The sequence below is a fragment of the Rhinoraja longicauda genome, chromosome 3 (assembly GCF_053455715.1).
Source record: "Rhinoraja longicauda isolate Sanriku21f chromosome 3, sRhiLon1.1, whole genome shotgun sequence".
Lineage (NCBI taxonomy): Eukaryota > Metazoa > Chordata > Chondrichthyes > Rajiformes > Arhynchobatidae > Rhinoraja > Rhinoraja longicauda.
In genome coordinates, this window is record NC_135955.1 from 25,741,647 (window position 1) to 25,756,333 (window position 14,687).

The 14,687-nt window shown below is 43.8% G+C and overlaps 1 protein-coding gene across 6 annotated transcripts in view; it reads left to right on the forward strand.

Annotated features, from left to right (window-relative positions):
- The window catches only part of LOC144590181 (A-kinase anchor protein 2-like), a 387,659-nt gene that overhangs the window by 341,548 nt on the left and 31,424 nt on the right, over positions 1-14,687 (forward strand). The gene's annotated exons all lie outside the window — the stretch shown is intronic.

The window sequence follows — 14,687 nt, forward strand, 5'->3', positions numbered from 1 at the left end:
TCCCCCATTAACCCTTTGATCAATGTGAGCAAAGCAAGCTACAGCAAATGGCAATGTAACAATGTCACCATCAAAACAGATGCAGAGTACGTTTACTGCTGGGATTAGGGGGTGTTAGCTATAAAGAGTGGTTGGACAAACTTGGATTGTTTGTCTCTGGAGCGTCAGGGGCTGAGGGGAAACCTGATAGACGTTTATAAAATGATCAGAGGCATAGGATTGAAATGTCAAAGACTGGAGGGCAGAGCCTTAAGGTAAGACGGAGATCATTTAAAGGAGATGTGCAGGTCAGGGTTTTTACACATATGATGGAAGGTGCCTGGAGCACGGTGCCGGGGTAGTGGATGAAAAGATACGGTGGGTGGCATTTAAGAGGCTTTTAGAGCAGCACATGAATACGGATGGATATCATCAGATAGAGACATGAGATATGGAGAAAAGCAAAATAGGGGTCACTGATCAAATATTATTTTATTGAGTGTTGTAGAGTATCAAGATCTGATCATAAATCTCATAATCAGATGCTATATTTCTAGCTTGGAGGATTTGTGAGGATTTATTGCATTGTAAGAGGCACCATTGTTGAATGGAGATGATGAAGCAAAGCCTTCTAACTCGTTTGGGTAGATGTAAAAGATCACAGACACTTTTTTAATCCCTCAAACAATTGATCATTTATTTTGCTATCTGAGCTTGCTGTGAGTAAATCTTCCATCAGTGTTCATCGACATTATAACAGTGACTGTACTCCAGTGTAATTGTCTGGTAATAAGGCACCATGGGATGTCCTGTATGGACTACTTTTGCACGTTGTCATATTCCATAATGATGCAAGAGATTATTGGAATTAAATACGTGTGCAATATTTGTCACCTTCCAATGTTTCATTTAAAAGGATGTTTGAAAAGTAGCATTCATGCTTCCTCTCCCAACTTAAGCAGTCCAAGAACACAAGAAATAAGAGCGTGTGTAGGCAATACCCCTCAGGTCTACTCTGGTATTCAATAATATCATCATCATCATCATCATATATATACAGCCGGAAACAGGCCTTTTCGGCCCTCCAAGTCCGTGCCACCCAGTGATCCCCGTACATTAACACTATCCTACACCCACTAGGGACAATTTTTACATTTACCCAGCCAATTAACCTACATACCTGTACGTCTTTGGAGTGTGGGAGGAAACCGAAGATCTCGGAGAAAACCCACGCAGGTCACGGGGAGAACGTACAAACTCCTTACAGTGCAGCACCCGTAGTCAGGATCGAACCTGAGTCTCCGGCGCTGCATTCGCTGTAAAGCAGCAACTCTATCATCACCTCCTGTCTTATTCCTCTATCCTCAGTTCACATAGTGTCAGAAGAATTTATGAACCTCGGCCCTGAGTATAAACACTGGCTTCCAGGATGGAGATTTACAAAGGCTTGCAACAGAATATATTTTTTATCTTCGGTCTGAAGGAGAGCCCTGACCTGAAATTTTGCCTATTCATTTCCTCCAGAGATGCTGCCTGACCTACGGAGTTACTGCCGCACTTTGTATTTTACTCAAGATTTCAGCATCTGTGTCTCTCAAGATATCTTTCCTCCCCTTAGTCTTAAATGACTGATTCCTTATGCCGATATTAATTACCATCAATCTCCAGCAGTTTTTCTGCCTTTTAGTCCCAGTAACAATATTCATGAATTATTAATTTCCAATTAAAGCTCTTCTGCATCTACCTGAGGCACACCTGCTATCATGCTTTCAATTACAGTAAAAATCAAAAGTCATTGCTTTTTGTTGTATGTATTAACCAGTGTACACCATTAACTAGTGTACATCGGTAACTGGCCTCTTCTCAATAGCAAAGGATATTTATTTATATATAACTAAACCAAGTGGACCCGTTGGTCCCAAACCTGCATTGGTGCAGCACCCTCTCCTCTACCCTTCCCCATCCCCCACCCTCTCCCCCTCTCCTAACATTGTTGTGCTATCATGTACCGTTTTGGCTGTAGTTCAGGAACAAACAAACGAGAGTTTTAGTATATAGACTAGACCAAGTTGTCCCATTGGGCCCATTCCTCGTAGAGGGTGGTCAGGGAAGGGGAGAGAGTGTGAGTGAATGAGCCATGGACCCAAAGCCTCTCGTATTTGTGTAGCACCCTCAAGGCCCTCACTCAATCCCCATTATCCCCCCCTCCTCCCCCCACTGACCCACTCAATCCTCCCTACCCCACCCCCACTTGCCCCTCCCCTGTCCCCACCCCCGCTTGCCCCTCCCATGCCTCCACCCCCAATTGCCCCTCCCCTGCCCCCACTCCCACTCCCCCCAGCCCTGTCTCCACCCCCATTCCCCCTCCCCACCCCTATTCCCCCCTCCCCTCACCCCCACCTCCCACCCCCACTCTCCCTGCCTGCACCCCACTCTCCCCCCCACCCTAATCTTCCGTCCTCCCCACCCCCACTCTCCCCCACCCCCACTCTCACTCTCCCCATCCCCCTTTCCCCCCCACCCCCTATCCCCCCACCTGCACTCTCTCCCCCCACTCCCTCCCCCCACTCTCCCCTCTTCCCCACCCCCACTCTCCCCTGCCCCCCACTGTCCCCCTTCTCCCCACCCCACTCTCTCTTCCCCCCACCCTCCCCTGCCCCCCACCCCCAACTGTCCCCCATCCCCCCACCCCTGCTCCTCACCACCCCCACTCTCCCCAGCCCCACTCTTCCGTCCTCCCCACACTGCTCTCCCCCCCCCCCCCCCCCCCACCCGCACCCCCTCAGCGGCCGCTGAAGGAGGAGGAGAAGCTGCCCGCTGCGGCTTGTGTGCGGTAACGGTGCGGGGTGCTGGGCCCGGGCGATAGCGGGGAGTCGAGGACGCCGTGGGTTGAAGGGATGGAAGGGAAGGATGAGTGGACCATCAGTCCAACCATTTCCCTCCTGCTCGGAGTGTCCCCCGGGTGTAGGGGTGTGGGGGTGTGGGGAGAGGAGAGAAGCGAGAGGAGAGGGGAGCCCCTGATTGCGGGCGGACGGCTCCGCTAACGGCGTCCATCTTGCTTGTGCGAGTGAAGAGAGAGGCCGTGCGTGCCCTATGGTGACGTCATACGCACAGCAGCCTTTGGAAAAAGGTCTTTAGAAATGAGATTTTTGAACTTTAAAATGTCTCTAACTTAAAATATATAAGACCGATTTAAATAAAACTTGGTCTAAGCAGTGGCCGTGAGAGTGGTGATTAAGGTGGCGCAAAAATTGTGGCGCTATGGTTTACCGTTTTGGCGAAATCATAGAAATACATAGATACATACGGATATCTGCAGATTTTGTTTTCACCTGAGAGGTTGGTTGTGATATGGAACATGATGCCTGAGTAGGTGGTGAAAGCAGGTTGTCTCACACACTTCAGATGTATCTAGTGGAACATTTGAACTGTTAACCCATAGAAGGTACACCATGGGATTAGTAAAAATATGGACTTGATGATTGGCATAGATATGGTGGGCCAAAGGGTGCTGTTTTTGTTTGTTCTATATCTCAATGGGACATTTGAAAAGGTGGCCCAAAGCTGAGTCAAAGTGAGAGGCTCTTAAAGGAGGAGAGAGAGAGAGAGAGAGGTGAAGAGGTTGGAGAGCATTAGTGAGAGAATTCTAGAGCTTTGAGCCCTGGTCGTCGGTGATCGAGGATGAAGATAGGAGATAGGTATTGTGTGGGGATAGTAAGGAGTAAGACCTGTGTGATCTCCCGGACAAGTTTCGATCGCCTAGCTTGGGGTCGGAGAGGAATTTCCCGGATTTTTTTCTCCCAAATTGGCCTGGGTTTTTAATCCGGTTTTTCGCCTCTCCCAGGAGATCACTCAGTTCTTTTGGGTGGGCGGTTGGAGCGGTTGGAGCAGCGGCCGGGCAGTAGGTTTAGAAACCGAGCACGGGGCTTTGTTTGGGGAGTATGAGTGCCAGGGCAGTTTATTGTTCTGGGTGTCGGATGTGGGGAATCTGGGAGTCTGATAGTCTTCCAGACATCCACATCTGCGCCAGGTGCGACGAGATGGGGCTCCTAAGGGACCGTATTAGGAACCTGGAGCGGCAGATTGATGACCTCCGTCTGGTCAGGGAGAGTGAGGAGGTTATAGAGAGGAGTTACAGAGAGCGATAGTAATAGGGGACTCTATAGTGAGGGGGTCAGATAGGCGATTCTGTGGACGCAGTCGGGAGACCCGGATGGTGGTTTGCCTCCCTGGTGCCGGTGTCCGGGATGTGTCTGAGCGTGTCCAGGATATCCTGAAAGGGGAGGGAGAGGAGCCAGAGGTCGTGGTACATATAGGTACCAACAATATAGGTAGGATAAGGGAAGAGGTCCTGAAAGGAGAATTTAGGGGGCTAGGAAGAGAGTTAAAAAAAAGGACTTCCAAAGCAATAATCTCAGGCTTACTGCCTGTGCCACGCGATAGTGAGAATAGGAATGGAGTGAGGTGGAGGATAAATACGTGGCTGAGGAACTGGTGCAGGGAGCAGGGATTTAAGTTTCTGGATCATTGGGACCTCTTCTGGGGGAAGTATGACCTGTACAAAAAGGACGGGCTGCATCTGAACCTGAGAGGAACCAATATCCTGGCGGGGAGATTTGCTAAGGTAATTGCGGAGACTTTAAACTAGTACGGTTGGGGGGAGGGACTCAAACACAGATAGCTAATAGGCCAGTGTGTGAGGCAGGAGGCAGAAAAGGGAAACACTCAGACCCAATATGTAGGAGAGAAAGAAGTGAAAATAAATAAACTGAGAATAAGAAATGATGGGTCCCTTAAATGTGTATATTTTAATGCTAGGAGCATTGTAAGAAAGGTGGATGAGCTTAGAGCCTGGATTGACATCTGGAAGTATGATGTTGTGGCGATCAGTGAAACATGGTTGCAGGAGGGTTGCGATTGGCAATTAAATATTCCAGGATTTCATTGTTTCAGATGTGATAGAATCGGAGGGGCAAGAGGTGGGGGTGTTGCATTGCTTGTCAGGGAGGATATCACAGCAGTGCTTTGGCAGGACAGACTAGAAGGCTCGATTAGGGAGGCTGTTTGGGTGGAACTCAGAAATGAGAAAGGTTTAGCAACACTTATAGGGGTGTATTATAGACCGCCAAATAGGGAACGAGAATTGGAAGAGCAAATATGTAAGGAGATAGCAGATATTAGTAGTAAGCACAGAGTAGTGATTGTGGGTGATTTCAATTTTCCGTACATAGACTGGGAATCACATTCTGTTAAAGGACTGGATGGTTTAGAGTTTGTAAAATGTGTGCAGGATAGTTTTTTGCAGCAATACGTAGAGGTACCTACCAGAGAAGGGGCAGTGTTGGACCTCCTGTTGGGAAATGAGACGGGTCAGGTGACGGAGGTATGTGTTGAGGAGCACTTTGGGTCTAGTGATCACAATGCCATTAGTTTCAATATAATTATGGAGAAGGTCAAATCTGGACCAAGGGTTGAGATTTTGGATTGGAGAAAGGCTAATTTTGAGGAGATGCGAAAGGATTTAAAAGGAGTGAAATGGAACTTTTTGTTTTATGAAAAGGATATAATAGAGAAATGGAGGATATTTAAAGGTGAAATTTTGAGAGTACAGAGTCTTTATGTCCCTGTTCGGTGGAAAGGAAAGAATAATAATTTGAAAGAGCCGTGGTTTTCCAGGGAAATTGGACACGGTTCGGAAAAAGAGGGAGATATACAATAAATATAAGCGGCAGGGAGTAAATGAGGTTCTTGAGGAATATAAAGAATGTAAAAGGAATCTTAAGAAGGAAATTAGAAAAGCGAAAAAAAGATATGAGGCTGCTTTGGCAAGTAATGTAAAAGTAAACCCCAAGGGGTTCTACAGATATGTCAATAGCAAAAGGATTGCGAGGGATAAAATTGGTCCATTAGAGAGTCAGAGTGGACAGCTATGTGCTGAGCCGGAAAAAATGGGGGAGATATTAAACAATTTCTTTTCTTCGGTATTCACCGAGGAGAAGGATATTGAATTATGTGAGGTAAGCGAAACAAGTAGAGTAGTGATGGAAATTATGAGGATTAAAGAAGAGGAGGTACGGACACTTTTGAAAAATATAAAAGTGGATAAGTCTCCAGGTCCTGATAGGATATTCCCTAGGACATTGAGGGAAGTTAGTGCAGAAATAGCAGGGGCTATGACGGAAATATTTCAAACGTCATTAGAAACGGGGATGGTGCCGGAAGATTGGCGCATTGCGCATGTTGTGCCTTTGTTTAAAAAAGGTTCTAGAAGTAAACCTAGCAATTATAGACCTGTTAGTTTGACGTCTGTGGTGGGAAAATTAATGGAAAAGATACTTAGGGACAATATATATAATTATTTGGATAAACAAGGCCTGATTAGAAACAGTCAACATGGATTTGTGCCTGGAAGGTCATGTTTGACTAATCTTCTTGAATTTTTTGAAGAGGTTACCAGGGAAATTGATAAGGGCAAGGCTGTGGATGTTGTCTTTATGGACTTCAGTAAGGCATTTGACAAGGTTCCACATGGAAGGTTGATTAAGAAGGTTAAATCGTTGGGTATTAATAGTGAGGTTGCAAGATGGATTCAACAATGGCTGAATGGGAGATACCAGAGGGTAATGGTTGACAATTGTATGTCAGTTTGGAGGCCAGTGTCTAGTGGAGTACCCCAAGGATCTGTGTTGGGTCCACTGTTGTTTGTCATTTACATTAATGATCTGGATGATGGTGTGGCAAATTGGATTAGTAAATATGCAGATGATACTAAGATAGGTGGTGTAGTTAATAATGAAGTAGAGTTTCAAAGTCTACAGAGAGACTTGGGCCTTTTGGAAGGGTGGGCTGAAAGATGGCAGATGGAGTTTAATGCTGATAAGTGTGAGGTGCTGCATTTTGGTAGGACAAATCAAAATAGGACGTACAGGGTAAATGGTAGGGAATTGAGGAATGCAGTGGAACAGAGGGATCTGGGAATAACTGTGCATTGTTCCCTGAAGGTGGAATCTCATGTGGATAGGGTGGTGAAGAAGGCGTTTGATATGCTTGCCTTTATAAATCAGAGCATCGAATATAGAAGTTGGGATGTAATGTTAAAATTGTACAAGGCGTTGGTGAGGCCGAATCTGGAGTATGGTGTACAGTTCTGGTCGCCAAATTATAGGAAGGATGTCGACAAAATGGAGAGGGTACAGAGGAGATTTACTAGAATGTTGCCTGGGTTTCAGCACTTAAGCTACAGAGAGAGGTTGAATAGGTTGGGTCTTTATTCTTTGGAGCGTAGAAGGTTGAGGGGGGACTTGATAGAGGTTTTTAAAATTTTAAGAGGGACGGACAGAGTTGACGGGGGAAGATTCCAACAAGGGGACATAGCATCAGAATTGAGGGACAAAAGTTTAGGGGTAACATGAGGGGTAACTTCTTTACTCAGAGGGTGGTGGCTGTATGGAATGGGATTCCGGTGGAAGTGGTGGAGGCAGGCTCGATTTTATTATTTAAGAGTAAATTGGATAGGTATATGGATAAGAGGGGATTAGAGGGTTATGGTCTGAGAGCAGGTAGATGAGACTAGGTCAGAGAGAGTGGTCGGCGTGGACTGGTAGGGCCGAACGGGCCTGTTTCCGTGCTGTAGTTGTTATATGGTTATATGGTTATATGCTTAAACAGCTAGAAACTGCAGCATCTCTTTTCCTTCCGGCCTGTCCTTGCAAAATACGAAGGCAAAACTCTTGGTTGATGCTCAGTGAATGCTGCCCTGTTTCTTTCAACTTTCAGATGAGAACTTGAGTTCAGAATCCATCTGCACCCCAAGGTGAATATTCAATATCCCCATGGGACCTTTCTGACAAAGAGCAGTGGAATTATCTGTGGTATCATGGGACCAATATTTAACCGTCAACCAACAACAAGAACAGACCAGCTATGAAGTACCACACTGATAGTTGCTGAAGTTTACTGTTTGCAAATTTGTTGCTATGTTTTCTATACTTAATTGTGCTTCATTAGCTGTCAAGTCTTTGCTAAGTCCTGATCACGAGAGGTGTTTATAACCACGTCTTTATTGTTTACTCTTTTAAAGTACTCCTGCCTACTCCTCCAAGTGGTTCCCACTGACCTTTTCCGCTAACTGTATCCAACAGTCAGCGACTGTTCGTGAGACTGTCAATCCGTTCTTTTCAGGTGGTTATCAACACTGATTGTGTAAAAGTGATAAATGTAGCTACCAAGTGCAGAACCAACATACCAATTATGACAGAGTCTGAATATTGTATCTATTTCTTCATGCTGTTCATTTCTAGTTAAATGGTTGAATGGCTGCTGCTATTTAATCAAAATTATAAGTTCATAAGTTCTGGTGGCAGAATTAAGCCATTCGGCCCATCAAATCTACTCCGTCATTCAATCATGGCTGATCTATCTTTCCCTTTCAACGCCGTTCTTCTGATAAGTTCATAAGTTCTAGGAGCAAAATTGCTATTTTTAATAATAGGTGATATGATTTTGTTTTTCTCAGATATCTCCCTGTTGTCAATAACTTCACCAAAATTAGATCCTTGGATTCAAGTGACTCCTACCTGAGCACAAATAGCAAAGAAGCAGCAAAAAGCATGAATCACCTTTCATATGCAATTTGTTACATGCCACTTTTTGTAACTTTCTGCACATGCTATATTCAATATTATGTGCGGAATGAAGCTCAGTGTGGTGTGACCAGGATGGCCAACGATCCAGGGGTCTCCTGGTAGATCCGTTGCAGTTTGTTCTCTCCTCTGCCCAATAGCTTCAGTTGAAGCTAATGAAATCAGTTGTGCATTGTGTACAAGTGGCAACTAGTTCTGCCAGCAGTCATAGATGTGGTCCTCCCCCTTATTGTATGGTTATTATGTTGAGGGAAGGCGAGGCCTGGTTGAGAACTGGGAATCAAGTTTACTGTCGTGCGGTGAGGTACCGGTAGAAGAAAAAAAAATGCTTACAGCAGCTTTGCAAACACATAGACCAGGACAGCACACAAAAAGATAAATTCTACAAGAAGGTGTAAAAAACAACTGCACAAAAAAGCATGATATTAGTGCAAAATACAGTTAGAAAACAAATCGCTGGTCATACAAGGGATGGTCCACATTGTTCCATTGCCACTTTGATAGTTAGCTTAAAAGCCCACTTGTTAAATGATCGGCTGACAATGCAATGTTGGCGTCTTGGCTGACCATCAGCAGAATGTGGAGTTGGGGCAGCATCAGGTTATGTTTTCAAATCTCCAGTGTACTAACCTTAGGTATGGTGCCTTCGAATTAAGGGATAAGAGTAACTTGAGATTGACACTGAAAAATTCTAACAATTTTTGTGCTGTATATGACAGTGTTTTCATCATGCAACCCCTTTGTAACCAGTTAGAAAGACATTGGTTGCATGGATTTATATTTAGTTCAGTTTATTTTTGTACCGAGTTGCAGTGAAAAGCTTTTTTGTTGCGTGCCATCCAGTCAACAAAAAGACTAGACATGATCGCAATCAAACCATCCACAGTGTACAGATACCGGATAAATGGTATATTATTTGATGCAAGATAAAGTCCATTCAAAGATAGTTCAATGGTCTATTTCAGGGGAGAGGCCTGATAATCCTCAACAGTAATGAAGTTGAAGGCAGAGATTGTACCACATTTGGTGTTAGGAGCAGACATGCATTGTCACTGTTGATTTCCTGGCTCCTTTTTTCAAACCACAGATTTGTGTATGGTGTAGGAATAATCAAGAGTTATTGTGCAAAATGTAATGTTGATATAAGAGCTTTGCTGTCAAGAGTTATGTAAAACATAACCAAAGCTTCACACTTTTGTGCGGATGCATTATATAATGCCCTATTAAGGCATTCTGCCTTTGATACATGAGGTGTACTGGTGCATGTCATAGTCACATTTACAACATGGTTTCAATAGATCAAAGACTGATATTCACAGCCAATTTAAGAGTCCCTGCAGTTAAAACCATTGTTCATTCACTATGACCATATTCCTTCATTACACACCAGGCCACTTAAGAACATCAGTTCCTATTTTCAGCATTACATATTGAGGCTGAACAATATTTTAACCAAAATAGGAATGGAATGAAAACAGAAACAGCAAGAAATGCTTGGCAGTTTTTGTGCTTGAAATAATTATTGTCCTCTGTTAGGAATTAGTCGTAAGGACTTAAAGCACCAGATTGATTGAAAGATACAACATGGAAATAGATCTTTTGGCCCACCGAGTCCACGCCGACCATCAATAACCCATTCACATTAGTTCAATGTTGTCCCACTTTCACATCCACTCGCTACACACAAGGGGCATTTTACAGAGGCAAATTAACCTACAAAACCGCACATCTTTGTTATATGGAAGGAAACCGAAGAACTTTAAAGAAACCTATGTGGTCACAGAGAGAATGTACAAACTTCATACAGACAACACCAAAGGGCAGGATCAATCCCAGCTCTCTGGTGTGTGAAGGCAGCAGCTCTACCTGTGTGCTCCCCTTATAAGGACATAAAACATTTGAGGAATTGCAGAATTCCTTTCATTCTAAAAGTAGTTAACAGTTTAAAGATTCTTCAGATTTAATATTCCCAATATTTGCACATTGAACATTGTTGGTTCTCCAGGCCAAGATTGCCAGCTCCACCTGAACCTTTCCCTGCAGATTTCATGAGACTAGGTATATCACGTCAAAACTTTTTAAAAAGCAAAAAACATAGGAAACACACAGCGGGTCAGGAGGCATCTGTGGAAAGAGAAATGAAGTCAACATTTCAGGTCAAAAGCCTTTCATCAGATTCTTCAGAGGTTCTGATGACAAGTCCTCAGCATTAACTCTGTTTCTCTTTCCAATTGACACTTAAACTGTGGGTTGTTTCCAGAATGTTCTATTTGTACGTCAAATTGCTACGAATTTCCATTTTGTCTCATCTGCAAACAAGTATATTAAAGATGGGACAAATTTAGGTCACAATGTGGGGCTGTGAGAAAGCTGTAGAGAGGTTTGAGGGGAATATAAATATGGAAGACGGTGTATAACATGGAAGAATGTAAAGTTTCCCACTTCAGTCAAGAAAGCAGAAAAGCAAAATATGTTTAAAAGGTGCGAGATTGAAATGTGTTGATGTTCAGAGGAAACTGAATGCCTTTGTACAGAAATCTCTGAAAATGGATGTACAGACTCGGCAAGCAATTAGGAAGCCAAACAGTATGTTCTTGTTTCTCTAGCGTTTGATCTTATTTTGGGTAGGAAATTGCAGATTTAGACTTGGGGATGATGAATATCCTACAATACGACTGATATATGGCCTCCCATTACTAGGTATAGACTTTCCTAGTGGAAGTGTGCAAACCGGAAACCGTGGAACTAAACTAATATAACGCAAATGCAAGATTTAAAAATATATTTCAGTGTTTGCTGTCATGCTGAGATTGAGAGCAAAGTATTATCTCCACGGCTTGTGAGTGAAAATAGCAATTCTTGAGCCAAGAGCAAAAGGAGCAAGTTCAGATAGAGTCTTGGTCATGAGGGGGAATAAATTACAAGAACACACAACAGGAATATATAAACAGGAAGAGGTGAGCCCGCCCATTGAAGCTATTCCACTGAAGATAGACACAAAATGCTGGAGTAACTCTGCAGGACTGGCAGCATCGCTGGAGAGAAGGAATGAGTAATGTTTTGAGTCAAAACCCATCTTCAGACTATAGGCTATTCCACTACTCAATTCGAACACAATCAAACTGCATCATATCTGTCACCTACCTGTCACTTTAATATCAATCATTCTCAATTCATAAGGTTCGATTCACTCCTTAACTCCCCAACATTTGAGGATGGAGGTGCAGGAGTTTCCATTGGCCTGTGTTTGAAGATGTGCCATCTAATATTAACCATTAATATTTGCATAAAGGACCTTGCCTCCCTAACAGAGAAAATAGTTTATCTCAGACTACAGGCTATTCCACTATTCAATTCAAACACAGTCTAACCCTTTCAAATCTTTTCATCCTTTAAGATGAAACAAAAAAAGTACCCTCTTGTACCCTCTTAATCTTCTACTCCCAAAGGGAATACAAGCTCCCCACTGAATTTGACCCAGTAATGTTGCACCTTATCAAAAAAATAGTCAGAGTCGCGTGCATACTGTGGTGACAAGTTTAAAATATATCATTTAGTGAAAGGGATTGAGAAGAGGACTGAGTTTTCTGCAGTTCCTTGTGAATGTGATCTTATGTGATCTTGTAGAAACAGATAAAATTAGGGGTCTTATAGAAACATGAAATTGGGGATCTTGTAGAAACATATAAAACTCTTAAGGGATTGGATAGGCTAGATGCAGGAAAAATGTTCCCGATGTTGGGGGAGTCCAGAACCAGGGGTCACAGTTTAAGAATAAGGGGTAGGCCATTTAGGACTGAGATGAGGAAAAACATTTTCACCCAAAGAGTTATGAATCTGTGGAATTCTCTGCCACAGAAGGCAGTGGAAACCAATTCACTGGATGTTTCAAGAGGGAGTTAGATATAGCTCTTCGGGCTAACGGGATCAAGGGATATGGGGTGAAAGCAGGAACGGGGTACTGATTTTGGATGATCAGCCATGATCATATTGAATGGCGGTGCTGGCTCGAAGAGCCAAATGGCCTGCTCCTGCACCTGTTTGTCTATGTTTACTTCTAAGCAAAGACCTTGCTGCATTGCAGTCATTGGTCAGAGGAATCCCACCCTAGGATTATTCAAGTATCCTCTATCTTTGCCATTAACCCTCATTGAAATAAACCTAAAACTGATGATGTGCAGATCTCTTCGACTTCTGAACGAGTGTACGTGTTCTCAGACAGACAGTCGTGTAGAATTCAAGTCAACAAATATTGAGTGGGGATTTACAAGGGGAGTTCTGATGATCAAAGCCAAATTTCTACACAAGGTGTCTTTGTTAAATGATTTATCCCAGTGCCTTAGAATTATTGATGAAGGACCGTGAAGAGATACTTGACATATCTGGAGCCTTTCACCAGCACAGAGCAGCTCTACAGCTGTGAACTTCTTTCAGGTCACCAAGTCAGGTCAGACGTAGAAAACAAGAAGCCTCTTTTAAGAGTTTAGTTTAGACATACAGTGTGGAATCGGGCCCTTCAACCCACCGAGTTGGCGCTGACTGGCGATCATCCCGTACACTAACATTATCCTAGTGACAATTTACAATTTTGCCAAGCCAATTAGCGTACAAACCTGTATGTCTTTGGAGTGTGGGAAGAAACCGGGGCACCTGGAGAAAACCCACACGGTCACAGGGAGAATGTACAAACTCCGTACAGACAGTACCCGTGGTCGGGATGGAGCCCGGGTCTCTGACGCTGTAAGACAGCAACTCTACCGCTGTACCACCGTGCAGCCCTGGTGTGAAGGCTGAGTTGGTGTGGCCTCGTGATACAGGGAAGACTGTGGCAGGTGAGGCGATTGCCACATTTGAAGAGAACAAGGCATAAAGAAGTCATAAGACAAGAGTAGAATTTTGTTATTTTTATTATTTATTCAATCTTTGGGATCTGAGCTTTGCGGACAGGGCTAGCATTCATTGTCCATCTTTAGTTGTCAAAGAGAAGGTGGTTGTGGGTCGTAGAGTCTTTCAGCATGGAAATAGGCCATTCAGCCCAACTCTTCACACTAACTTGTGGAGAGGATGTTTCTACTTGTGGGAGTGTCTAGGACTAGAGGTCATAGCCTCAGAATTAAAGGACGTTCCTTTAGGAAGGACATGAGGAGGAATCTTTTTAGTCAGATGATGGTGAATCTGTAGAATTATTTTTCACAAAGGTTGTCGAGGCCAAGTCAATGGATATTTTTACGGGAGAGATAGATTCTTGATTAGTACGAGTGTCAGGGGTTATGGGGTGAATGGGGTTAGGAGGGAGAGGTAGATCAGCCATGATTGAATGGCGTAGGCTTGATGGGCCGAATGGCCTAGTTCTGCTATCACTTATGATCTTATGACTTTTGGCACCCTTCCATATGAATCCCTTCCTGCAGCACTTGGTCCATAGACCTCTCCACTTAGGCAACACAAGTGCTCATCTTAGACACATTAAATGTTATCATCGACCCTGCTTCAACCGTACTCTCAGACAGTGCATCCTTGAACCACTGCGCTCCTTCAATCCCACAATACTGCAACAGATCAGACAGCATCTCTGGCAAACAAAGCTAGGTGACGTTTTGGGTCGGGACTCCTCTTCACAATTTACACTGTGATACAAAATTTGTGCATGAAAAATGATTGCCGATGGATCCAATCTCCAATATGTTACTGTCCAGTATTATCGCTTTGGGATATTCTCTTTGACCTATCTATCCTCCCATCCCCTCCACCGTTTGCTGGTGCTTAAACTAATTTGTTTCCTACCTTTCCCTGTTCTAGTACAGGGTCACCAACTGGAAGCAGTATCTCTGTTTCTCTATCTGCAGATCTCTGCCTGATCCCTGAATATTTCCAGCACTTTCTGTTTTTGTTTCAGATTTCTACCATCTGCAGCTTTTTTAATTTTTTATATTGAAAATAATTTTATCCGCATCCCGTTCAATGGAAACATATAGTAAAGTTACCCCGTGAATATGAACCAACCAATGAGCAATGGCAGGAAGGGTCTCGACCCGAAACGTCGCCCATTCCTTCTCTCCAGAGATA